This window comes from Pristiophorus japonicus, unplaced genomic scaffold (genome assembly GCF_044704955.1).
Source record: "Pristiophorus japonicus isolate sPriJap1 unplaced genomic scaffold, sPriJap1.hap1 HAP1_SCAFFOLD_42, whole genome shotgun sequence".
In the NCBI taxonomy this organism is placed as follows: domain Eukaryota; kingdom Metazoa; phylum Chordata; class Chondrichthyes; family Pristiophoridae; genus Pristiophorus; species Pristiophorus japonicus.
In genome coordinates, this window is record NW_027254090.1 from 834,839 (window position 1) to 860,030 (window position 25,192).

The following is a 25,192-nucleotide window of genomic DNA, read 5'->3' on the forward strand; positions in this document are numbered from 1 at the left end:
AAGGGAACTGCTGTCAGTCAAGGGTCATTCTGCATCTGGGTAAAAGGGATGTCCTTGCAATCCCGGATCATTCTGTGTCTGTTTAAATGGGCTGGTTGTCAGTTCCGGTTCATAATCTTTCCCTTTAAAACGGATTTTCTCATAAACCCGGGTCATTCTGTATTGTTTGAGAAGGCGTATGATTTCAGCTGCAATGACCGAATTGTTAAACTATAGTGTTCCAATTTACATTGGGGTTGCCTGCGCCGGTGCGCACCCAGATCGCAGTGCATCTGTTCATTCACTCGAAATATGCTCATCTTTTCCTAAATCCACTCCTTGATATTGCAGTTGCCCCGAATTTGCTCGCAATATATACAACAGCACAATGAATCTCGCTGGCAGCGGCCGCGTGGCCTAATGGATAAGGCGTCTGACTTCGATGACAACCGCAAAGTTATCAGAAGATTGCAGGTTCGAGTCCTGCTGCGGTCAACTTAGCTCGCTACGAGACATTTTATATTCTTTGTTGTGATTCTGCCGAGAAACCAACCATCTCTTCCAGTCACTCACCTGAAGTAAAGGAAGGCTGTTTGCTCAAAGAATCTCATGGCAAGTTTTCATCATTGTCGATCTGCATGCACGGGCAGAGCAAGCTGTGAAGTGGACTTTCTTGCACATTATTTCTGTTTGGATACAAAAAGCAGGAGATTGAATGGCTGACGATATCTTATAGCAGCGACGAGGTGGCCGAGAGGTTAAGGCGATGGACTGCTAATCCATTGTGCTCTGCACGCATGGGTTCGAATCCCATTCTCGTCGTCGTTGGCTTGCAGGTTAAACACTTTTTGACATTCACATTTAACCTAATCGCCAAATTCCCCTTTTACTTACAGGGATGCTGTACTTTCCTCATGTCATGTCTCAAATTAATAATATATTGGTCAAAAGGAGAACAGTTGCAGTACAATGGCGAGGGGCACTAATTAGATAGGTATCTGAGAGACAGCACATGCACGATGGGCCATAATATCATTTCTCACCACCGTCAGAATCTGAGAGCTGCGCTTTTCACTGTCGGCGGCTCGTTGGTCCACGGTTATGATTCTCCCTTCGGAATGATCACATTTGAAATGCGAGAGTCACGGGCCAAATCCCGGACGAGCCCCGCCATGTTTTACTCAAATTTCCGCTTCTAACAGCCGCTCGACATGTGAGAAAACAGACGTATTTCACGTTAAAACGTGTGATTTTACGCCGATGTTCCCTCAGCATCCAAATCCCAGAGCAAAGTGAAACCCGCCAAACTGAGTAAAGTTAAAATATCTCAGAGGTACTCGGCTCTGTGACTCGTTGGATAACCGAAAGCCTTGTTTGGTTCCGGCCGATACTTGATCAGTATATCTTCCTGTCTGTACGCATAAGTTCACCTCAATTGGGATAAGCATACATTCAGCGTCAATCTCCACCTCTGCCCTGAATATGTGTGCGTCCTGGTTCTCTAGAGCTGAAAAGATGAGAGAAGCTGCTTTTTGAATTCGTCCCTTGGCTGCCGAATTCAAAGCATACAGGAAATCAATCCGGGCTGGCAAAGCTGCCTGGTCTGATTAAAAGGCGGTGACAGCCTATATTGTAAGCATGTTCTCGTCTTCTGGCCTCAACATTAGGTTCAACGTATCGGATGATAAGCATCGCTCCCATTGTCTGGTAATGGTTCTGCAATTCCCACTAACACTTCCTCTGGACCATCCTTTGTTACGTTATTGCCCGATTACCACCCACTTTGCCTTTCTCCATTGTGCCATGTATTATTTAATTACTCCTTCGTTCCGCTGCATCACAAACGTTCCCATTTGACATTTCTCGCTGCGTATTTTTTCCAGGCGCTATTTTTGTTGAAAACATCTGTAATCTTTAACTTTTTCCTGAAATATCGCAATTATTATCCGACAGAACGTGAAACCGGATTCTTCCTCCACAAAATCTGCACGACCTGCCGAGTTTTACATATTTATCTGTTTTTATTCATTCTATTTCCGTGTCCCTTTTAAGGGGATTTGCTGTCTGTCCAAGATCATTCTCTGTCTCTGTAAAATGGTGTGCTATCAGACCCTCATCATTCTGTGTCTGTTTCAAAGGGATGTGCTGTCTGTCCCGGATTTCCAATTTGAAATTTCAAAACCTGCCTTTGGAGGTTAAGGAATATTAGTTTGTTTGTGTGTTTCAGACTGGGCTGGTTTTACGTCCTTCCCTCCCTCCTTGTCTATCACCTGTGGCTTCAATAACAGTCTCTGCGCCGCGTGGTCCTGAGCCCCACTGCACAATTGCCTTCAGGGATGATCGAAATCTCACTTTATTCTTTTAAAAGGGAACTGCTGTCAGTCAAGGGTCATTCTGCATCTGGGTAAAAGGGATGTCCTTGCAATCCCGGATCATTCTGTGTCTGTTCAAATGGGCAGGTTGTCAGTTCCGGTTCAAAATCTTTCCCTTTAAAACGGATTTTCTCATAAACCCGGGTCATCCTGTATTGTTTGAGAAGGAGTATGATTTGAGCTGCAATGACCGAATTGTTAAACCATAGTGTTCCAATTTACATTGGGGTTGCCTGCGCCGGTGCGCACCCAGATCGCAGTGCATCTGTTCATTCATTCGAAATATGCTCATCTTTTCCTAAATCCACTCCTTGATATTGCAGTTGCCCCGAATTTGCTCGCAATATATACAACAGCACAATGAATGTCGCTGGCAGCGGCCGCGTGGCCTAATGGATAAGGCGTCTGACTTCGATGACAACCGCAAAGTTATCAGAAGATTGCAGGTTCGAGTCCTGCTGCGGTCAACTTAGCTCGCTACGAGACATTTTATATTCTTTGTTGTGATTCTGCCGAGAAACCAACCATCTCTTCCAGTCACTCACCTGAAGTGAAGGAAGGCTGTTTGCTCAAAGAATCTCATGGCAAGTTTTCATCTTTGTCGATCTGCATGCACGGGCAGAGCAAGCTGTGAAGTGGACTTTCTTGCACATTATTTCTGTTTGAATACAAAAAGCAGGAGATTGAATGGCTGACGATATCTTATAGCACAGACGAGGTGGCCGAGCGGTGAAGGCGATGGACTGCTAATCCATTGTGCTCTGCACGCATGGGTTCGAATCTCATTCTCGTCGTCGTTGGCTTGCAGGTTAAACACTTTTTGACATTCACATTTAACCTAATCGCCAAATTCCCCTTTTACTTACAGGGATGCTGTACTTTCCTTATGTCATGTCACAAATTAATAATATATTGGTCAAAAGGAGAACAGTTGCAGTACAATGGCGAGGGGCACTAATTAGATAGGTATCTGAGAGACAGCACATGCACGATGGGCCATAATATCATTTCTCATCACCGTCAGAATCTGAGAGCTGCGCTTTTCACTGTCGGCGGCTCGTTGGTCCACGGTTATGATTCTCCCTTCGGAATGATCACATTTGAAATGCGAGAGTCACGGGCCAAATCCCGGACGAGCCCCCCATGTTTTACTCAAATTTCCGCTTCTAACAGCCGCTCGACATGTGAGAAAACAGACGTATTTCACGTTAAAACGTGTGATTTTACGCCGATGTTCCCTCAGCATCCAAATCCCAGAGCAAAGTGAAACCCGCCAAACTGAGTAAAGTTAAAATATCTCAGAGGTACTCGGCTCTGTGACTCGTTGGATAACCGAAAGCCTTGTTTGGTTCCGGCCGATACTTGATCAGTATATCTTCCTGTCTGTACGCATAAGTTCACCTCAATTGGGATAAGCATACATTCAGCGTCAATCTCCACCTCTGCCCTGAATATGTGTGCGTCCTGGTTCTCTAGAGCTGAAAAGATGAGAGAAGCTGCTTTTTGAATTCGTCCCTTGGCTGCCGAATTCAAAGCATACAGGAAATCAATCCGGGCTGGCAAAGCTGCCTGGTCTGATTAAAAGGCGGTGACAGCCTATATTGTAAGCATGTTCTCGTCTTCTGGCCTCAACATTAGGTTCAACGTATCGGATGATAAGCATCGCTCCCATTGTCTGGTAATGGTTCTGCTATTCCCACTAACACTTCCTCTGGACCATCCTTTGTTACGTTGTTGCCCGATTACCACCCACTTTTCCTTTCTCCATTGTGCCATGTATTATTTAATTACTCATTCGTTCCGCTGCATCACAAACGTTCCCATTTGACATTTCCCGCTGCGTATTTTTTCCAGGCGCTATTTTTGTTGAAAACATCTGTAATCTTTAACTTTTTCCTGAAATATCGGAATTATTATCCGACAGAACGTGAAACCGGATTCTTCCTCCACAAAATCTGCACGACCTGCCGAGTTTTACATATTTATCTGTTTTTATTCATTCTATTTCCGTGTCCCTTTTAAGGGGATTTGCTGTCTGTCCAAGATCATTCTCTGTCTCTGTAAAATGGTGTGCAATCAGACCCTCATCATTCTGTGTCTGTTTCAAAGGGATGTGCTGTCTGTCCCGGATTTCCAATTTGAAATGTCAAAACCTGCCTTTGGAGGTTAAGGAATATTAGTTTGTTTGTGTGTTTCAGACTGGGCTGGTTTTACGTCCTTCCCTCCCTCCTTGTCTATCACCTGTGGCTTCAATAACAGTCTCTGCGCCGCGTGGTCCTGAGCCCCACTGCACAATTGCCTTCAGGGATGATCGAAATCTCACTTTATTCTTTTAAAAGGGAACTGCTGTCAGTCAAGGGTCATTCTGCATCTGGGTAAAAGGGATGTCCTTGCAATCCCGGATCATTCTGTGTCTGTTCAAATGGGCAGGTTGTCAGTTCCGGTTCAAAATCTTTCCCTTTAAAACGGATTTTCTCATAAACCCGGGTCATCCTGTATTGTTTGAGAAGGAGTATGATTTGAGCTGCAATGACCGAATTGTTAAACCATAGTGTTCCAATTTGCATTGGGGTTGCCTGCGCCGGTGCGCACCCAGATCGCAGTGCATCTGTTCATTCACTCGAAATATGCTCATCTTTTCCTAAATCCACTCCTTGATATTGCAGTTGCCCCGAATTTGCTCGAAATATATACAACAACACAATGAATGTTGCTGGCAGCGGCCGCGTGGCCTAATGGATAAGGCGTCTGACTTCGATAACAACCGCAAAGTTATCAGAAGATTGCAGGTTCGAGTCCTGCCGCGGTCAACTTAGCTCGCTACGAGACATTTTATATTCTTTGTTGTGATTCTGCCGAGAAACCAACCATCTCTTCCAGTCACTCACCTGAAGTGAAGGAAGGCTGTTTGCTCAAAGAATCTCATGGCAAGTTTTCATCATTGTCGATCTGCATGCACGGGCAGAGCAAGCTGTGAAGTGGACTTTCTTGCACATTATTTCTGTTTGGATACAAAAAGCAGGAGATTGAATGGCTGACGATATCTTATAGCAGAGACGAGGTGGCCGAGAGGTTAAGGCGATGGACTGCTAATCCATTGTGCTCTGCACGCATGGGTTCGAATCCCATTCTCGTCGTCGTTGGCTTGCAGGTTAAACACTTTTTGACATTCACATTTAACCTAATCGCCAAATTCCCCTTTTACTTACAGGGATGCTGTACTTTCCTCATGTCATGTCTCAAATTAATAATATATTGGTCAAAAGGAGAACAGTTGCAGTACAATGGCGAGGGGCACTAATTAGATAGGTATCTGAGAGACAGCACATGCACGATGGGCCATAATATCATTTCTCACAACCGTCAGAATCTGAGAGCTGCGCTTTTCACTGTCGGCGGCTCGTTGGTCCACGGTTATGATTCTCCCTTCGGAATGATCATATTTGAAATGCGAGAGTCACGGGCCAAATCCCGGACGAGCCCCGCCATGTTTTACTCAAATTTCCGCTTCTAACAGCCGCTCGACATGTGAGAAAACAGACGTATTTCACGTTAAAACGTGTGATTTTACGCCGATGTTCCCTCAGCATCCAAATCCCAGAGCAAAGTGAAACCCGCCAAACTGAGTAAAGTTAAAATATCTCAGAGGTACTCGGCTCTGTGACTCGTTGGATAACCGAAAGCCTTGTTTGGTTCCGGCCGATACTTGATCAGTATATCTTCCTGTCTGTACGCATAAGTTCACCTCAATTGGAATAAGCATACATTCAGCGTCAATCTCCACCTCTGCCCTGAATATGAGTGCGTCCTCGTTCTCTAGAGCTGAAAAGATGAGAGAAGCTGCTTTTTGAATTCGTCCCTTGGCTGCCGAATTCAAAGCATACAGGAAATCAATCCGGGCTGGCAAAGCTGCCTGGTCTGATTAAAAGGCGGTGACAGCCTATATTGTAAGCATGTTGTCGTCTTCTGGCCTCAACATTAGGTTCAACGTATCGGATGATAAGCACCGCTCCCATTGTCTGGTAATGGTTCTGCTATTCCCATTAACACTTCCTCTGGACCATCCTTTGTTACGTTATTGCCCGATTACCACCCACATTGTCTTTCTCCATTGTGCCATGTATTATTTAATTACTCCTTCGTTCCGCTGCATCACAAACGTTCCCATTTGACATTTCTCGCTGCGTATTTTTTCCAGGCGCTATTTTTGTTGAAAATATCTGTAATCTTTAACTTTTTCCTGAAATATCGGAATTATTATCCGACAGAACGTGAAACCGGATTCTTCCTCCACAAAATCTGCACGACCTGCCGAGTTTTACATATTTATCTGTTTTTATTCATTCTATTTCCGTGTCCCTTTTAAGGGGATTTGCTGTCTGTCCATGATCATTCTCTGTCTCTGTAAAATGGTGTGCTATCAGATCCGCATCATTCTGTGTCTATTTCAAAGGGATGTGCTGTCTGTCCCGGATTTCCAATTTGAAATTTCAAAACCTGCCTTTGGAGGTGAAGGAATATTAGTTTGTTTGTGTGTTTCAGACTGGGCTGGTTTTACGTCCTTCCCTCCCTCCTTTTCTATCACCTGTGGCTTCAATAACAGTCTCTGCGCCGCGTGGTCCTGAGCCCCACTGCACAATTGCCTTCAGGGATGATCGAAATCTCACTTTATTCTTTTAAAAGGGAACTGCTGTCAGTCAAGGGTCATTCTGCATCTGGGTAAAAGGGATGTCCTTGCAATCCCGGATCATTCTGTGTCTGTTTAAATGGGCTGGTTGTCAGTTCCGGTTCATAATCTTTCCCTTTAAAACGGATTTTCTCATAAACCCGGGTCATCCTTTATTGTTTGAGAAGGAGTATGATTTGAGCTGCAATGACCGAATTGTTAAACTATAGTGTTCCAATTTACATTGGGGTTGCCTGCGCCGGTGCGCACCCAGATCGCAGTGCATCTGTTCATTCACTCGAAATATGCTCATCTTTTCCTAAATCCACTCCTTGATATTGCAGTTGCCCCGAATTTGCTCGCAATATATACAACAACACAATGAATGTTGCTGGCAGCGGCCGCGTGGCCGAATGGATAAGGCGTCTGACTTCGATGACAACCGCAAAGTTATCAGAAAATTGCAGGTTCGAGTCCTGCCGCGGTCAACTTAGCTCGCTCCGAGACATTTTATATTCTTTGTTGTGATTCTGCCGAGAAACCAACCATCTCTTCCAGTCACTCACCTGAAGTGAAGGAAGGCTGTTTGCTCAAAGAATCTCATGGCAAGTTTTCATCATTGTCGATCTGCATGCACGGGCAGAGCAAGCTGTGAAGTGGACTTTCTTGCACATTATTTCTGTTTGGATACAAAAAGCAGGAGATTGAATGGCTGACGATATCTTATAGCAGAGACGAGGTGGCCGAGAGGTTAAGGCGATGGACTGCTAATCCATTGTGCTCTGCACGCATGGGTTCGAATCCCATTCTCGTCGTCGTTGGCTTGCAGGTTAAGCACTTTTTGACATTCACATTTAACCTAATCGCCAAATTCCCCTTTTACTTACAGGGATGCTGTACTTTCCTCATGTCATGTCTCAAATTAATAATATATTGATCAAAAGGAGAACAGTTGCAGTACAATGGCGAGGGGCACTAATTAGATAGGTATCTGAGAGACAGCACATGCACGATGGGCCATAATATCATTTCTCACCACCGTCAGAATCTGAGAGCTGCGCTTTTCACTGTCGGCGGCTCGTTGGTCCACGGTTATGATTCTCCCTTCGGAATGATCACATTTGAAATGCGAGAGTCACGGGCCAAATCCCGGACGAGCCCCGCCATGTTTTACTCAAATTTCCGCTTCTAACAGCCGCTCGACATGTGAGAAAACAGACGTATTTCACGTTAAAACTTGTGATTTTACGCCGATGTTCCCTCAGCATCCAAATCCCAGAGCAAAGTGAAACCCGCCAAACTGAGTAAAGTTAAAATATCTCAGAGGTACTCGGCTCTGTGACTCGTTGGATAACCGAAAGCCTTGTTTGGTTCCGGCCGATACTTGATCAGTATATCTTCCTGTCTGTACGCATAAGTTCACCTCAATTGGGATAAGCATACATTCAGCGTCAATCTCCACCTCTGCCCTGAATATGTGTGCGTCCTGGTTCTCTAGAGCTGAAAAGATGAGAGAAGCTGCTTTTTGAATTCGTCCCTTGGCTGCCGAATTCAAAGCATACAGGAAATCAATCCGGGCTGGCAAAGCTGCCTGGTCTGATTAAAAGGCGGTGACAGCCTATATTGTAAGCATGTTCTCGTCTTCTGGCCTCAACATTAGGTTCAACGTATCGGATGATAAGCATCGCTCCCATTGTCTGGTAATGGTTCTGCTATTCCCACTAACACTTCCTCTGGACCATCCTTTGTTACGTTATTGCCCGATTACCACCCACTTTGCCTTTCTCCATTGTGCCATGTATTATTTAATTACTCCTTCGTTCCGCTGCATCACAAACGTTCCCATTTGACATTTCTCGCTGCGTATTTTTTCCAGGCGCTATTTTTGTTGAAAACATCTGTAATCTTTAACTTTTTCCTGAAATATCGCAATTATTATCCGACAGAACGTGAAACCGGATTCTTCCTCCACAAAATCTGCACGACCTGCCGAGTTTTACATATTTATCTGTTTTTATTCATTCTATTTCCGTGTCCCTTTTAAGGGGATTTGCTGTCTGTCCAAGATCATTCTCTGTCTCTGTAAAATGGTGTGCTATCAGACCCTCATCATTCTGTGTCTGTTTCAAAGGGATGTGCTGTCTTTCCCGGATTTCCAATTTGAAATTTCAAAACCTGCGTTTGGAGGTTAAGGAATATTAGTTTGTTTGTGTGTTTCAGACTGGGCTGGTTTTACGTCCTTCCCTCCCTCCTTGTCTATCACCTGTGGCTTCAATAACAGTCTCTGCGCCGCGTGGTCCTGAGCCCCACTGCACAATTGCCTTCAGGGATGATCGAAATCTCACTTTATTCTTTTAAAAGGGAACTGCTGTCAGTCAAGGGTCATTCTGCATCTGGGTAAAAGGGATGTCCTTGCAATCCCGGATCATTCTGTGTCTGTTTAAATGGGCTGGTTGTCAGTTCCGGTTCATAATCTTTCCCTTTAATACGGATTTTCTCATAAACCCGGGTCATCCTGTATTGTTTGAGAAGGAGTATGATTTCAGCTGCAATGACCGAATTGTTAAACTATAGTGTTCCAATTTACATTGGGGTTGCCTGCGCCGGTGCGCACCCAGATCGCAGTGCATCTGTTCATTCATTCGAAATATGCTCATCTTTTCCTAAATCCACTCCTTGATATTGCAGTTGCCCCGAATTTGCTCGCAATATATACAACAGCACAATGAATGTCGCTGGCAGCGGCCGCGTGGCCTAATGGATAAGGCGTCTGACTTCGATGACAACCGCAAAGTTATCAGAAGATTGCAGGTTCGAGTCCTGCTGCGGTCAACTTAGCTCGCTACGAGACATTTTGTATTCTTTGTTGTGATTCTGCCGAGAAACCAACCATCTCTTCCAGTCACTCACCTGAAGTGAAGGAAGGCTGTTTGCTCAAAGAATCTCATGGCAAGTTTTCATCATTGTCGATCTGCATGCACGGGCAGAGCAAGCTGTGAAGTGGACTTTCTTGCACATTATTTCTGTTTGGATACAAAAAGCAGGAGATTGAATGGCTGACGATATCTTATAGCAGAGACGAGGTGGCCGAGAGGTTAAGGCGATGGACTGCTAATCCATTGTGCTCTGCACGCATGGGTTCGAATCCCATTCTCGTCGTCGTTGGCTTGCAGGTTAAACACTTTTTGACATTCACATTTAACCTAATCGCCAAATTCCCCTATTACTTACAGGGATGCTGTACTTTCCTCATGTCATGTCTCAAATTAATAATATATTGGTCAAAAGGAGAACAGTTGCAGTACAATGGCGAGGGGCACTAATTAGATAGGTATCTGAGAGACAGCACATGCACGATGGGCCATAATATCATTTCTCACCACCGTCAGAATCTGAGAGCTGCGCTTTTCACTGTCGGCGGCTCGTTGGTCCACGGTTATGATTCTCCCTTCGGAATGATCACATTTGAAATGCGAGAGTCACGGGCCAAATCCCGGACGAGCCCCGCCATGTTTTACTCAAATTTCCGCTTCTAACAGCCGCTCGACATGTGAGAAAACAGACGTATTTCACGTTAAAACGTGTGATTTTACGCCGATGTTCCCTCAGCATCCAAATCCCAGAGCAAAGTGAAACCCGCCAAACTGAGTAAAGTTAAAATATCTCAGAGGTACTCGGCTCTGTGACTCGTTGGATAACCGAAAGCCTTGTTTGGTTCCGGCCGATACTTGATCAGTATATCTTCCTGTCTGTACGCATAAGTTCACCTCAATTGGGATAAGCATACATTCAGCGTCAATCTCCACCTCTGCCCTGAATATGTGTGCGTCCTGGTTCTCTAGAGCTGAAAAGATGAGAGAAGCTGCTTTTTGAATTCGTCCCTTGGCTGCCGAATTCAAAGCATACAGGAAATCAATCCGGGCTGGCAAAGCTGCCTGGTCTGATTAAAAGGCGGTGACAGCCTATATTGTAAGCATGTTCTCGTCTTCTGGCCTCAACATTAGGTTCAACGTATCGGATGATAAGCATCGCTCCCATTGTCTGGTAATGGTTCTGCTATTCCCACTAACACTTCCTCTGGACCATCCTTTGTTACGTTATTGCCCGATTACCACCCACTTTGCCTTTCTCCATTGTGCCATGTATTATTTAATTACTCCTTCGTTCCGCTGCATCACAAACGTTCCCATTTGACATTTCTCGCTGCGTATTTTTTCCAGGCGCTATTTTTGTTGAAAACATCTGTAATCTTTAACTTTTTCCTGAAATATCGCAATTATTATCCGACAGAACGTGAAACCGGATTCTTCCTCCACAAAATCTGCACGACCTGCCGAGTTTTACATATTTATCTGTTTTTATTCATTCTATTTCCGTGTCCCTTTTAAGGGGATTTGCTGTCTGTCCAAGATCATTCTCTGTCTCTGTAAAATGGTGTGCTATCAGACCCTCATCATTCTGTGTCTGTTTCAAAGGGATGTGCTGTCTGTCCCGGATTTCCAATTTGAAATTTCAAAACCTGCGTTTGGAGGTTAAGGAATATTAGTTTGTTTGTGTGTTTCAGACTGGGCTGGTTTTACGTCCTTCCCTCCCTCCTTGTCTATCACCTGTGGCTTCAATAACAGTCTCTGCGCCGCGTGGTCCTGAGCCCCACTGCACAATTGCCTTCAGGGATGATCGAAATCTCACTTTATTCTTTTAAAAGGGAACTGCTGTCAGTCAAGGGTCATTCTGCATCTGGGTAAAAGGGATGTCCTTGCAATCCCGGATCATTCTGTGTCTGTTTAAATGGGCTGGTTGTCAGTTCCGGTTCATAATCTTTCCCTTTAAAACGGATTTTCTCATAAACCCGGGTCATCCTGTATTGTTTGAGAAGGAGTATGATTTCAGCTGCAATGACCGAATTGTTAAACTATAGTGTTCCAATTTACATTGGGGTTGCCTGCGCCGGTGCGCACCCAGATCGCAGTGCATCTGTTCATTCATTCGAAATATGCTCATCTTTTCCTAAATCCACTCCTTGATATTGCAGTTGCCCCGAATTTGCTCGCAATATATACAACAGCACAATGAATGTCGCTGGCAGCGGCCGCGTGGCCTAATGGATAAGGCGTCTGACTTCGATGACAACCGCAAAGTTATCAGAAGATTGCAGGTTCGAGTCCTGCTGCGGTCAACTTAGCTCGCTACGAGACATTTTATATTCTTTGTTGTGATTCTGCCGAGAAACCAACCATCTCTTCCAGTCACTCACCTGAAGTGAAGGAAGGCTGTTTGCTCAAAGAATCTCATGGCAAGTTTTCATCATTGTCGATCTGCATGCACGGGCAGAGCAAGCTGTGAAGTGGACTTTCTTGCACATTATTTCTGTTTGGATACAAAAAGCAGGAGATTGAATGGCTGACGATATCTTATAGCAGAGACGAGGTGGCCGAGAGATTAAGGCGATGGACTGCTAATCCATTGTGCTCTGCACGCATGGGTTCGAATCCCATTCTCGTCGTCGTTGGCTTGCAGGTTAAACACTTTTTGACATTCACATTTAACCTAATCGCCAAATTCCCCTTTTACTTACAGGGATGCTGTACTTTCCTCATGTCATGTCTCAAATTAATAATATATTGGTCAAAAGGAGAACAGTTGCAGTACAATGGCGAGGGGCACTAATTAGATAGGTATCTGAGAGACAGCACATGCACGATGGGCCATAATATCATTTCTCACCACCGTCAGAATCTGAGAGCTGCGCTTTTCACTGTCGGCGGCTCGTTGGTCCACGGTTATGATTCTCCCTTCGGAATGATCACATTTGAAATGCGAGAGTCACGGGCCAAATCCCGGACGAGCCCCGCCATGTTTTACTCAAATTTCCGCTTCTAACAGCCGCTCGACATGTGAGAAAACAGACGTATTTCACGTTAAAACGTGTGATTTTACGCCGATGTTCCCTCAGCATCCAAATCCCAGAGCAAAGTGAAACCCGCCAAACTGAGTAAAGTTAAAATATCTCAGAGGTACTCGGCTCTGTGACTCGTTGGATAACCGAAAGCCTTGTTTGGTTCCGGCCGATACTTGATCAGTATATCTTCCTGTCTGTACGCATAAGTTCACCTCAATTGGGATAAGCATACATTCAGCGTCAATCTCCACCTCTGCCCTGAATATGTGTGCGTCCTGGTTCTCTAGAGCTGAAAAGATGAGAGAAGCTGCTTTTTGAATTCGTCCCTTGGCTGCCGAATTCAAAGCATACAGGAAATCAATCCGGGCTGGCAAAGCTGCCTGGTCTGATTAAAAGGCGGTGACAGCCTATATTGTAAGCATGTTCTCGTCTTCTGGCCTCAACATTAGGTTCAACGTATCGGATGATAAGCATCGCTCCCATTGTCTGGTAATGGTTCTGCTATTCCCACTAACACTTCCTCTGGACCATCCTTTGTTACGTTATTGCCCGATTACCACCCACTTTGCCTTTCTCCATTGTGCCATGTATTATTTAATTACTCCTTCGTTCCGCTGCATCACAAACGTTCCCATTTGACATTTCTCGCTGCGTATTTTTTCCAGGCGCTATTTTTGTTGAAAACATCTGTAATCTTTAACTTTTTCCTGAAATATCGCAATTATTATCCGACAGAACGTGAAACCGGATTCTTCCTCCACAAAATCTGCACGACCTGCCGAGTTTTACATATTTATCTGTTTTTATTCATTCTATTTCCGTGTCCCTTTTAAGGGGATTTGCTGTCTGTCCAAGATCATTCTCTGTCTCTGTAAAATGGTGTGCTATCAGACCCTCATCATTCTGTGTCTGTTTCAAAGGGATGTGCTGTCTGTCCCGGATTTCCAATTTGAAATTTCAAAACCTGCGTTTGGAGGTTAAGGAATATTAGTTTGTTTGTGTGTTTCAGACTGGGCTGGTTTTACGTCCTTCCCTCCCTCCTTGTCTATCACCTGTGGCTTCAATAACAGTCTCTGCGCCGCGTGGTCCTGAGCCCCACTGCACAATTGCCTTCAGGGATGATCGAAATCTCACTTTATTCTTTTAAAAGGGAACTGCTGTCAGTCAAGGGTCATTCTGCATCTGGGTAAAAGGGATGTCCTTGCAATCCCGGATCATTCTGTGTCTGTTTAAATGGGCTGGTTGTCAGTTCCGGTTCATAATCTTTCCCTTTAAAACGGATTTTCTCATAAACCCGGGTCATCCTGTATTGTTTGAGAAGGAGTATGATTTCAGCTGCAATGACCGAATTGTTAAACTATAGTGTTCCAATTTACATTGGGGTTGCCTGCGCCGGTGCGCACCCAGATCGCAGTGCATCTGTTCATTCATTCGAAATATGCTCATCTTTTCCTAAATCCACTCCTTGATATTGCAGTTGCCCCGAATTTGCTCGCAATATATACAACAGCACAATGAATGTCGCTGGCAGCGGCCGCGTGGCCTAATGGATAAGGCGTCTGACTTCGATGACAACCGCAAAGTTATCAGAAGATTGCAGGTTCGAGTCCTGCTGCGGTCAACTTAGCTCGCTACGAGACATTTTATATTCTTTGTTGTGATTCTGCCGAGAAACCAACCATCTCTTCCAGTCACTCACCTGAAGTGAAGGAAGGCTGTTTGCTCAAAGAATCTCATGGCAAGTTTTCATCATTGTCGATCTGCATGCACGGGCAGAGCAAGCTGTGAAGTGGACTTTCTTGCACATTATTTCTGTTTGGATACAAAAAGCAGGAGATTGAATGGCTGACGATATCTTATAGCAGAGACGAGGTGGCCGAGAGATTAAGGCGATGGACTGCTAATCCATTGTGCTCTGCACGCATGGGTTCGAATCCCATTCTCGTCGTCGTTGGCTTGCAGGTTAAACACTTTTTGACATTCACATTTAACCTAATCGCCAAATTCCCCTTTTACTTACAGGGATGCTGTACTTTCCTCATGTCATGTCTCAAATTAATAATATATTGGTCAAAAGGAGAACAGTTGCAGTACAATGGCGAGGGGCACTAATTAGATAGGTATCTGAGAGACAGCACATGCACGATGGGCCATAATATCATTTCTCACCACCGTCAGAATCTGAGAGCTGCGCTTTTCACTGTCGGCGGCTCGTTGGTCCACGGTTATGATTCTCCCTTCGGAATGATCACATTTGAAATGCGAGAGTCACGGGCCAAATCCCGGACGAGCCCCGCCATGTTTTACTCAAATTTCCGCTTCTAACAGCCGCTCGACATGTGAGAAAACAGACGTATTTCACGTTAAAACGTGTGATTTTACGCCGATGTTCCCTCAGCATCCAAATCCCAGAGCAAAGTGAAACCCGCCAAACTGAGTAAAGTTAAAATATCTCAGAGGTACTCGGCTCTGTGACTCGTTGGATAACCGAAAGCCTTGTTTGGTTCCGGCCGACACTTGATCAGTATATCTTCCTGTCTGTACGCATAAGTTCACCTCAATTGGGATAAGCATACATTCAGCGTCAATCTCCACCTCTGCCCTGAATATGTGTGCGTCCTGGTTCTCTAGAGCTGAAAAGATGAGAGAAGCTGCTTTTTGAATTCGTCGCTTGGCTGCCGAATTCAAAGCATACAGTAAATCAATCCGGGCTGGCAAAGCTGCCTGGTCTGATTAAAAGGCGGTGACAGCCTATATTGTAAGCATGTTCTCGTCTTCTGGCCTCAACATTAGGTTCAACGTATCGGATGATAAGCATCGCTCCCATTGTCTGGTAATGGTTCTGCTATTCCCACTAACACTTCCTCTGGACCATCCTTTGTTACGTTATTGCCCGATTACCACCCACTTTGCCTTTCTCCATTGTGCCATGTATTATTTAATTACTCCTTCGTTCCGCTGCATCACAAACGTTCCCATTTGACATTTCTCGCTGCGTATTTTTTCCAGGCGCTATTTTTGTTGAAAACATCTGTAATCTTTAACTTTTTCCTGAAATATCGCAATTATTATCCGACAGAACGTGAAACCGGATTCTTCCTCCACAAAATCTGCACGACCTGCCGAGTTTTACATATTTATCTGTTTTTATTCATTCTATTTCCGTGTCCCTTTTAAGGGGATTTGCTGTCTGTCCAAGATCATTCTCTGTCTCTGTAAAATGGTGTGCTATCAGACCCTCATCATTCTGTGTCTGTTTCAAAGGGATGTGCTGTCTGTCCCGGATTTCCAATTTGAAATTTCAAAACCTGCGTTTGGAGGTTAAGGAATATTAGTTTGTTTGTGTGTTTCAGACTGGGCTGGTTTTACGTCCTTCCCTCCCTCCTTGTCTATCACCTGTGGCTTCAATAACAGTCTCTGCGCCGCGTGGTCCTGAGCCCCACTGCACAATTGCCTTCAGGGATGATCGAAATCTCACTTTATTCTTTTAAAAGGGAACTGCTGTCAGTCAAGGGTCATTCTGCATCTGGGTAAAAGGGATGTCCTTGCAATCCCGGATCATTCTGTGTCTGTTTAAATGGGCTGGTTGTCAGTTCCGGTTCATAATCTTTCCCTTTAATACGGATTTTCTCATAAACCCGGGTCATCCTGTATTGTTTGAGAAGGAGTATGATTTCAGCTGCAATGACCGAATTGTTAAACTATAGTGTTCCAATTTACATTGGGGTTGCCTGCGCCGGTGCGCACCCAGATCGCAGTGCATCTGTTCATTCATTCGAAATATGCTCATCTTTTCCTAAATCCACTCCTTGATATTGCAGTTGCCCCGAATTTGCTCGCAATATATACAACAGCACAATGAATGTCGCTGGCAGCGGCCGCGTGGCCTAATGGATAAGGCGTCTGACTTCGATGACAACCGCAAAGTTATCAGAAGATTGCAGGTTCGAGTCCTGCTGCGGTCAACTTAGCTCGCTACGAGACATTTTATATTCTTTGTTGTGATTCTGCCGAGAAACCAACCATCTCTTCCAGTCACTCACCTGAAGTGAAGGAAGGCTGTTTGCTCAAAGAATCTCATGGCAAGTTTTCATCATTGTCGATCTGCATGCACGGGCAGAGCAAGCTGTGAAGTGGACTTTCTTGCACATTATTTCTGTTTGGATACAAAAAGCAGGAGATTGAATGGCTGACGATATCTTATAGCAGAGACGAGGTGGCCGAGAGGTTAAGGCGATGGACTGCTAATCCATTGTGCTCTGCACGCATGGGTTCGAATCCCATTCTCGTCGTCGTTGGCTTGCAGGTTAAACACTTTTTGACATTCACATTTAACCTAATCGCCAAATTCCCCTTTTACTTACAGGGATGCTGTACTTTCCTCATGTCATGTCTCAAATTAATAATATATTGGTCAAAAGGAGAACAGTTGCAGTACAATGGCGAGGGGCACTAATTAGATAGGTATCTGAGAGACAGCACATGCACGATGGGCCATAATATCATTTCTCACCACCGTCAGAATCTGAGAGCTGCGCTTTTCACTGTCGGCGGCTCGTTGGTCCACGGTTATGATTCTCCCTTCGGAATGATCACATTTGAAATGCGAGAGTCACGGGCCAAATCCCGGACGAGCCCCGCCATGTTTTACTCAAATTTCCGCTTCTAACAGCCGCTCGACATGTGAGAAAACAGACGTATTTCACGTTAAAACGTGTGATTTTACGCCGATGTTCCCTCAGCATCCAAATCCCAGAGCAAAGTGAAACCCGCCAAACTGAGTAAAGTTAAAATATCTCAGAGGTACTCGGCTCTGTGACTCGTTGGATAACCGAAAGCCTTGTTTGGTTCCGGCCGACACTTGATCAGTATATCTTCCTGTCTGTACGCATAAGTTCACCTCAATTGGGATAAGCATACATTCAGCGTCAATCTCCACCTCTGCCCTGAATATGTGTGCGTCCTGGTTCTCTAGAGCTGAAAAGATGAGAGAAGCTGCTTTTTGAATTCGTCGCTTGGCTGCCGAATTCAAAGCATACAGTAAATCAATCCGGGCTGGCAAAGCTGCCTGGTCTGATTAAAAGGCGGTGACAGCCTATATTGTAAGCATGTTCTCGTCTTCTGGCCTCAACATTAGGTTCAACGTATCGGATGATAAGCATCGCTCCCATTGTCTGGTAATGGTTCTGCTATTCCCACTAACACTTCCTCTGGACCATCCTTTGTTACGTTATTGCCCGATTACCACCCACTTTGCCTTTCTCCATTGTGCCATGTATTATTTAATTACTCCTTCGTTCCGCTGCATCACAAACGTTCCCATTTGACATTTCTCGCTGCGTATTTTTTCCAGGCGCTATTTTTGTTGAAAACATCTGTAATATTTAACTTTTTCCTGAAATATCGCAATTATTATCCGACAGAACGTGAAACCGGATTCTTCCTCCACAAAATCTGCACGACCTGCCGAGTTTTACATATTTATCTGTTTTTATTCATTCTATTTCCGTGTCCCTTTTAAGGGGATTTGCTGTCTGTCCAAGATCATTCTCTGTCTCTGTAAAATGGTGTGCTATCAGACCCTCATCATTCTGTGTCTGTTTCAAAGGGATGTGCTGTCTTTCCCGGATTTCCAATTTGAAATTTCAAAACCTGCGTTTGGAGGTTAAGGAATATTAGTTTGTTTGTGTGTTTCAGACTGGGCTGGTTTTACGTCCTTCCCTCCCTCCTTGTCTATCACCTGTGGCTTCAATAACAGTCTCTGCGCCGCGTGGTCCTGAGCCCCACTGCACAATTGCCTTCAGGGATGATCGAAATCTCACTTTATTCTTTTAAAAGGGAACTGCTGTCAGTCAAGGGTCATTCTGCATCTGGGTAAAAGGGATGTCCTTGCAATCCCGGATCATTCTGTGTCTGTTTAAATGGGCTGGTTGTCAGTTCCGGTTCATAATCTTTCCCTTTAATACGGATTTTCTCATAAACCCGGGTCATCCTGTATTGTTTGAGAAGGAGTATGATTTCAGCTGCAATGACCGAATTGTTAAACTATAGTGTTCCAATTTACATTGGGGTTGCCTGCGCCGGTGCGCACCCAGATCGCAGTGCATCTGTTCATTCATTCGAAATATGCTCATCTTTTCCTAAATCCACTCCTTGATATTGCAGTTGCCCCGAATTTGCTCGCAATATATACAACAGCACAATGAATGTCGCTGGCAGCGGCCGCGTGGCCTAATGGATAAGGCGTCTGACTTCGATGACAACCGCAAAGTTATCAGAAGATTGCAGGTTCGAGTCCTGCTGCGGTCAACTTAGCTCGCTACGAGACATTTTATATTCTTTGTTGTGATTCTGCCGAGAAACCAACCATCTCTTCCAGTCACTCACCTGAAGTGAAGGAAGGCTGTTTGCTCAAAGAATCTCATGGCAAGTTTTCATCATTGTCGATCTGCATGCACGGGCAGAGCAAGCTGTGAAGTGGACTTTCTTGCACATTATTTCTGTTTGGATACAAAAAGCAGGAGATTGAATGGCTGACGATATCTTATAGCAGAGACGAGGTGGCCGAGAGGTTAAGGCGATGGACTGCTAATCCATTGTGCTCTGCACGCATGGGTTCGAATCCCATTCTCGTCGTCGTTGGCTTGCAGGTTAAACACTTTTTGACATTCACATTTAACCTAATCGCCAAATTCCCCTATTACTTACAGGGATGCTGTACTTTCCTCATGTCATGTCTCAAATTAATAATATATTGGTCAAAAGGAGAACAGTTGCAGTACAATGGCGAGGGGCACTAATTAGATAGGTATCTGAGAGACAGCACATGCACGATGGGCCATAATATCATTTCTCACCACCGTCAGAATCTGAGAGCTGCGCTTTTCACTGTCGGCGGCTCGTTGGTCCACGGTTATGATTCTCCCTTCGGAATGATCACATTTGAAATGCGAGAGTCACGGGCCAAATCCCGGACGAGCCCCGCCATGTTTTACTCAAATTTCCGCTTCTAACAGCCGCTCGACATGTGAGAAAACAGACGTATTTCACGTTAAAACGTGTGATTTTACGCCGATGTTCCCTCAGCATCCAAATCCCAGAGCAAAGTGAAACCCGCCAAACTGAGTAAAGTTAAAATATCTCAGAGGTACTCGGCTCTGTGACTCGTTGGATAACCGAAAGCCTTGTTTGGTTCCGGCCGATACTTGATCAGTATATCTTCCTGTCTGTACGCATAAGTTCACCTCAATTGGGATAAGCATACATTCAGCGTCAATCTCCACCTCTGCCCTGAATATGTGTGCGTCCTGGTTCTCTAGAGCTGAAAAGATGAGAGAAGCTGCTTTTTGAATTCGTCCCTTGGCTGCCGAATTCAAAGCATACAGGAAATCAATCCGGGCTGGCAAAGCTGCCTGGTCTGATTAAAAGGCGGTGACAGCCTATATTGTAAGCATGTTCTCGTCTTCTGGCCTCAACATTAGGTTCAACGTATCGGATGATAAGCATCGCTCCCATTGTCTGGTAATGGTTCTGCTATTCCCACTAACACTTCCTCTGGACCATCCTTTGTTACGTTATTGCCCGATTACCACCCACTTTGCCTTTCTCCATTGTGCCATGTATTATTTAATTACTCCTTCGTTCCGCTGCATCACAAACGTTCCCATTTGACATTTCTCGCTGCGTATTTTTTCCAGGCGCTATTTTTGTTGAAAACATCTGTAATCTTTAACTTTTTCCTGAAATATCGCAATTATTATCCGACAGAACGTGAAACCGGATTCTTCCTCCACAAAATCTGCACGACCTGCCGAGTTTTAAATATTTATCTGTTTTTATTCATTCTATTTCCGTGTCCCTTTTAAGGGGATTTGCTGTCTGTCCAAGATCATTCTCTGTCTCTGTAAAATGGTGTGCTATCAGACCCTCATCATTCTGTGTCTGTTTCAAAGGGATGTGCTGTCTGTCATGGATTTCCAATTTGAAATTTCAAAACCTGCCTTTGGAGGGTAAGGAATATTAGTTTGTTTGTGTGTTTCAGACTGGGCTGGTTTTACGTCCTTCCCTCCCTCCTTGTCTATCACCTGTGGCTTCAATAACAGTCTCTGCGCCGCGTGGTCCTGAGCCCCACTGCACAATTGCCTTCAGGGATGATCGAAATCTCACGTTATTCTTTTAAAAGGGAACTGCTGTCAGTCAAGGGTCATTCTGCATCTGGGTAAAAGGGATGTCCTTGCAATCCCGATCATTCTGTGTCTGTTTAAATGGGCTGGTTGTCAGTTCCGGTTCATAATCTTTCCCTTTAAAACGGATTTTCTCATAAACCCGGGTCATCCTGTATTGTTTGAGAAGGAGTATGATTTCAGCTGCAATGACCGAATTGTTAAACTATAGTGTTCCAATTTACATTGGGGTTGCCTGCGCCGGTGCGCACCCAGATCGCAGTGCATCTGTTCATTCACTCGAAATATGCTCATCTTTTCCTAAATCCACTCCTTGATATTGCAGTTGCCCCGAATTTGCTCGCAATATATACAACAGCACAATGAATGTCGCTGGCAGCGGCCGCGTGGCCTAATGGATAAGGCGTCTGACTTCGATGACAACCGCAAAGTTATCAGAAGATTGCAGGTTCGAGTCCTGCTGCGGTCAACTTAGCTCGCTACGAGACATTTTATATTCTTTGTTGTGATTCTGCCGAGAAACCAACCATCTCTTCCAGTCACTCACCTGAAGTGAAGGAAGGCTGTTTGCTCAAAGAATCTCATGGCAAGTTTTCATCATTGTCGATCTGCATGCACGGGCAGAGCAAGCTGTGAAGTGGACTTTCTTGCACATTATTTCTGTTTGGATACAAAAAGCAGGAGATTGAATGGCTGACGATATCTTATAGCAGCGACGAGGTGGCCGAGAGGTTAAGGCGATGGACTGCTAATCCATTGTGCTCTGCACGCATGGGTTCGAATCCCATTCTCGTCGTCGTTGGCTTGCAGGTTAAACACTTTTTGACATTCACATTTAACCTAATCGCCAAATTCCCCTTTTACTTACAGGGATGCTGTACTTTCCTCATGTCATGTCTCAAATTAATAATATATTGGTCAAAAGGAGAACAGTTGCAGTACAATGGCGAGGGGCACTAATTAGATAGGTATCTGAGAGACAGCACATGCACGATGGGCCATAATATCATTTCTCACCACCGTCAGAATCTGAGAGCTGCGCTTTTCACTGTCGGCGGCTCGTTGGTCCACGGTTATGATTCTCCCTTCGGAATGATCACATTTGAAATGCGAGAGTCACGGGCCAAATCCCGGACGAGCCCCGCCATGTTTTACTCAAATTTCCGCTTCTAACAGCCGCTCGACATGTGAGAAAACAGACGTATTTCACGTTAAAACGTGTGATTTTACGCCGATGTTCCCTCAGCATCCAAATCCCAGAGCAAAGTGAAACCCGCCAAACTGAGTAAAGTTAAAATATCTCAGAGGTACTCGGCTCTGTGACTCGTTGGATAACCGAAAGCCTTGTTTGGTTCCGGCCGATACTTGATCAGTATATCTTCCTGTCTGTACGCATAAGTTCACCTCAATTGGGATAAGCATACATTCAGCGTCAATCTCCACCTCTGCCCTGAATATGTGTGCGTCCTGGTTCTCTAGAGCTGAAAAGATGAGAGAAGCTGCTTTTTGAATTCGTCCCTTGGCTGCCGAATTCAAAGCATACAGGAAATCAATCCGGGCTGGCAAAGCTGCCTGGTCTGATTAAAAGGCGGTGACAGCCTATATTGTAAGCATGTTCTCGTCTTCTGGCCTCAACATTAGGTTCAACGTATCGGATGATAAGCATCGCTCCCATTGTCTGGTAATGGTTCTGCTATTCCCACTAACACTTCCTCTGGACCATCCTTTGTTACGTTATTGCCCGATTACCACCCACTTTGCCTTTCTCCATTGTGCCATGTATTATTTAATTACTCCTTCGTTCCGCTGCATCACAAACGTTCCCATTTGACATTTCTCGCTGCGTATTTTTTCCAGGCGCTATTTTTGTTGAAAACATCTGTAATCTTTAACTTTTTCCTGAAATATCGCAATTATTATCCGACAGAACGTGAAACCGGATTCTTCCTCCACAAAATCTGCACGACCTGCCGAGTTTTACATATTTATCTGTTTTTATTCATTCTATTTCCGTGTCCCTTTTAAGGGGATTTGCTGTCTGTCCAAGATCATTCTCTGTCTCTGTAAAATGGTGTGCAATCAGACCCTCATCATTCTGTGTCTGTTTCAAAGGGATGTGCTGTCTGTCCCGGATTTCCAATTTGAAATGTCAAAACCTGCCTTTGGAGGTTAAGGAATATTAGTTTGTTTGTGTGTTTCAGACTGGGCTGGTTTTACGTCCTTCCCTCCCTCCTTGTCTATCACCTGTGGCTTCAATAACAGTCTCTGCGCCGCGTGGTCCTGAGCCCCACTGCACAATTGCCTTCAGGGATGATCGAAATCTCACTTTATTCTTTTAAAAGGGAACTGCTGTCAGTCAAGGGTCATTCTGCATCTGGGTAAAAGGGATGTCCTTGCAATCCCGGATCATTCTGTGTCTGTTCAAATGGGCAGGTTGTCAGTTCCGGTTCAAAATCTTTCCCTTTAAAACGGATTTTCTCATAAACCCGGGTCATCCTGTATTGTTTGAGAAGGAGTATGATTTGAGCTGCAATGACCGAATTGTTAAACCATAGTGTTCCAATTTGCATTGGGGTTGCCTGCGCCGGTGCGCACCCAGATCGCAGTGCATCTGTTCATTCACTCGAAATATGCTCATCTTTTCCTAAATCCACTCCTTGATATTGCAGTTGCCCCGAATTTGCTTGCAATATATACAACAACACAATGAATGTTGCTGGCAGCGGCCGCGTGGCCTAATGGATAAGGCGTCTGACTTCGATAACAACCGCAAAGTTATCAGAAGATTGCAGGTTCGAGTCCTGCCGCGGTCAACTTAGCTCGCTACGAGACATTTTATATTCTTTGTTGTGATTCTGCCGAGAAACCAACCATCTCTTCCAGTCACTCACCTGAAGTGAAGGAAGGCTGTTTGCTCAAAGAATCTCATGGCAAGTTTTCATCATTGTCGATCTGCATGCACGGGCAGAGCAAGCTGTGAAGTGGACTTTCTTGCACATTATTTCTGTTTGGATACAAAAAGCAGGAGATTGAATGGCTGACGATATCTTATAGCAGAGACGAGGTGGCCGAGAGGTTAAGGCGATGGACTGCTAATCCATTGTGCTCTGCACGCATGGGTTCGAATCCCATTCTCGTCGTCGTTGGCTTGCAGGTTAAACACTTTTTGACATTCACATTTAACCTAATCGCCAAATTCCCCTTTTACTTACAGGGATGCTGTACTTTCCTCATGTCATGTCTCAAATTAATAATATATTGGTCAAAAGGAGAACAGTTGCAGTACAATGGCGAGGGGCACTAATTAGATAGGTATCTGAGAGACAGCACATGCACGATGGGCCATAATATCATTTCTCACAACCGTCAGAATCTGAGAGCTGCGCTTTTCACTGTCGGCGGCTCGTTGGTCCACGGTTATGATTCTCCCTTCGGAATGATCATATTTGAAATGCGAGAGTCACGGGCCAAATCCCGGACGAGCCCCGCCATGTTTTACTCAAATTTCCGCTTCTAACAACCGCTCGACATGTGAGAAAACAGACGTATTTCACGTTAAAACGTGTGATTTTACGCCGATGTTCCCTCAGCATCCAAATCCCAGAGCAAAGTGAAACCCGCCAAACTGAGTAAAGTTAAAATATCTCAGAGGTACTCGGCTCTGTGACTCGTTGGATAACCGAAAGCCTTGTTTGGTTCCGGCCGATACTTGATCAGTATATCTTCCTGTCTGTACGCATAAGTTCACCTCAATTGGAATAAGCATACATTCAGCGTCAATCTCCACCTCTGCCCTGAATATGAGTGCGTCCTCGTTCTCTAGAGCTGAAAAGATGAGAGAAGCTGCTTTTTGAATTCGTCCCTTGGCTGCCGAATTCAAAGCATACAGGAAATCAATCCGGGCTGGCAAAGCTGCCTGGTCTGATTAAAAGGCGGTGACAGCCTATATTGTAAGCATGTTGTCGTCTTCTGGCCTCAACATTAGGTTCAACGTATCGGATGATAAGCACCGCTCCCATTGTCTGGTAATGGTTCTGCTATTCCCATTAACACTTCCTCTGGACCATCCTTTGTTACGTTATTGCCCGATTAC

General features: G+C 44.8%; 22 non-coding genes across 22 annotated transcripts; all 22 read left to right on the top strand.

Moving 5' to 3' along the window:
* The first annotated feature begins 385 nt into the window (after nt 1–385).
* On the top strand, nt 386–474 carry trnar-ucg (transfer RNA arginine (anticodon UCG)). Its single transcript is given in 2 exon segments — nt 386–422; nt 439–474. It is a non-coding gene; the product is annotated as a tRNA-Arg (tRNA).
* Nucleotides 475–719: 245 nt separating this feature from the next.
* Nucleotides 720–801, top strand: trnas-gcu (transfer RNA serine (anticodon GCU)). Its single transcript has one exon. It is a non-coding gene; the product is annotated as a tRNA-Ser (tRNA).
* A 1,928-nt stretch (nt 802–2,729) lies between these two features.
* On the top strand, nt 2,730–2,818 carry trnar-ucg (transfer RNA arginine (anticodon UCG)). Its single transcript is given in 2 exon segments — nt 2,730–2,766; nt 2,783–2,818. It is a non-coding gene; the product is annotated as a tRNA-Arg (tRNA).
* A 245-nt stretch (nt 2,819–3,063) lies between these two features.
* trnas-gcu (transfer RNA serine (anticodon GCU)) lies at nt 3,064–3,145 on the top strand. The gene has a single exon. It is a non-coding gene; the product is annotated as a tRNA-Ser (tRNA).
* Nucleotides 3,146–5,072: 1,927 nt separating this feature from the next.
* On the top strand, nt 5,073–5,161 carry trnar-ucg (transfer RNA arginine (anticodon UCG)). The gene is given in 2 exon segments: nt 5,073–5,109; nt 5,126–5,161. It is a non-coding gene; the product is annotated as a tRNA-Arg (tRNA).
* Nucleotides 5,162–5,406: 245 nt separating this feature from the next.
* On the top strand, nt 5,407–5,488 carry trnas-gcu (transfer RNA serine (anticodon GCU)). Its single transcript has one exon. It is a non-coding gene; the product is annotated as a tRNA-Ser (tRNA).
* Nucleotides 5,489–7,416: 1,928 nt separating this feature from the next.
* Nucleotides 7,417–7,505, top strand: trnar-ucg (transfer RNA arginine (anticodon UCG)). Its single transcript is given in 2 exon segments — nt 7,417–7,453; nt 7,470–7,505. It is a non-coding gene; the product is annotated as a tRNA-Arg (tRNA).
* A 245-nt stretch (nt 7,506–7,750) lies between these two features.
* Nucleotides 7,751–7,832, top strand: trnas-gcu (transfer RNA serine (anticodon GCU)). Its single transcript has one exon. It is a non-coding gene; the product is annotated as a tRNA-Ser (tRNA).
* A 1,928-nt stretch (nt 7,833–9,760) lies between these two features.
* Nucleotides 9,761–9,849, top strand: trnar-ucg (transfer RNA arginine (anticodon UCG)). The gene is given in 2 exon segments: nt 9,761–9,797; nt 9,814–9,849. It is a non-coding gene; the product is annotated as a tRNA-Arg (tRNA).
* A 245-nt stretch (nt 9,850–10,094) lies between these two features.
* trnas-gcu (transfer RNA serine (anticodon GCU)) lies at nt 10,095–10,176 on the top strand. Its single transcript has one exon. It is a non-coding gene; the product is annotated as a tRNA-Ser (tRNA).
* Nucleotides 10,177–12,104: 1,928 nt separating this feature from the next.
* On the top strand, nt 12,105–12,193 carry trnar-ucg (transfer RNA arginine (anticodon UCG)). Its single transcript is given in 2 exon segments — nt 12,105–12,141; nt 12,158–12,193. It is a non-coding gene; the product is annotated as a tRNA-Arg (tRNA).
* A 245-nt stretch (nt 12,194–12,438) lies between these two features.
* trnas-gcu (transfer RNA serine (anticodon GCU)) lies at nt 12,439–12,520 on the top strand. Its single transcript has one exon. It is a non-coding gene; the product is annotated as a tRNA-Ser (tRNA).
* A 1,928-nt stretch (nt 12,521–14,448) lies between these two features.
* Nucleotides 14,449–14,537, top strand: trnar-ucg (transfer RNA arginine (anticodon UCG)). Its single transcript is given in 2 exon segments — nt 14,449–14,485; nt 14,502–14,537. It is a non-coding gene; the product is annotated as a tRNA-Arg (tRNA).
* Nucleotides 14,538–14,782: 245 nt separating this feature from the next.
* trnas-gcu (transfer RNA serine (anticodon GCU)) lies at nt 14,783–14,864 on the top strand. The gene has a single exon. It is a non-coding gene; the product is annotated as a tRNA-Ser (tRNA).
* A 1,928-nt stretch (nt 14,865–16,792) lies between these two features.
* trnar-ucg (transfer RNA arginine (anticodon UCG)) lies at nt 16,793–16,881 on the top strand. Its single transcript is given in 2 exon segments — nt 16,793–16,829; nt 16,846–16,881. It is a non-coding gene; the product is annotated as a tRNA-Arg (tRNA).
* A 245-nt stretch (nt 16,882–17,126) lies between these two features.
* Nucleotides 17,127–17,208, top strand: trnas-gcu (transfer RNA serine (anticodon GCU)). The gene has a single exon. It is a non-coding gene; the product is annotated as a tRNA-Ser (tRNA).
* A 1,928-nt stretch (nt 17,209–19,136) lies between these two features.
* On the top strand, nt 19,137–19,225 carry trnar-ucg (transfer RNA arginine (anticodon UCG)). Its single transcript is given in 2 exon segments — nt 19,137–19,173; nt 19,190–19,225. It is a non-coding gene; the product is annotated as a tRNA-Arg (tRNA).
* Nucleotides 19,226–19,470: 245 nt separating this feature from the next.
* On the top strand, nt 19,471–19,552 carry trnas-gcu (transfer RNA serine (anticodon GCU)). Its single transcript has one exon. It is a non-coding gene; the product is annotated as a tRNA-Ser (tRNA).
* A 1,927-nt stretch (nt 19,553–21,479) lies between these two features.
* On the top strand, nt 21,480–21,568 carry trnar-ucg (transfer RNA arginine (anticodon UCG)). Its single transcript is given in 2 exon segments — nt 21,480–21,516; nt 21,533–21,568. It is a non-coding gene; the product is annotated as a tRNA-Arg (tRNA).
* A 245-nt stretch (nt 21,569–21,813) lies between these two features.
* trnas-gcu (transfer RNA serine (anticodon GCU)) lies at nt 21,814–21,895 on the top strand. The gene has a single exon. It is a non-coding gene; the product is annotated as a tRNA-Ser (tRNA).
* A 1,928-nt stretch (nt 21,896–23,823) lies between these two features.
* Nucleotides 23,824–23,912, top strand: trnar-ucg (transfer RNA arginine (anticodon UCG)). Its single transcript is given in 2 exon segments — nt 23,824–23,860; nt 23,877–23,912. It is a non-coding gene; the product is annotated as a tRNA-Arg (tRNA).
* A 245-nt stretch (nt 23,913–24,157) lies between these two features.
* Nucleotides 24,158–24,239, top strand: trnas-gcu (transfer RNA serine (anticodon GCU)). Its single transcript has one exon. It is a non-coding gene; the product is annotated as a tRNA-Ser (tRNA).
* The last annotated feature ends 953 nt before the right edge of the window (nt 24,240–25,192 follow it).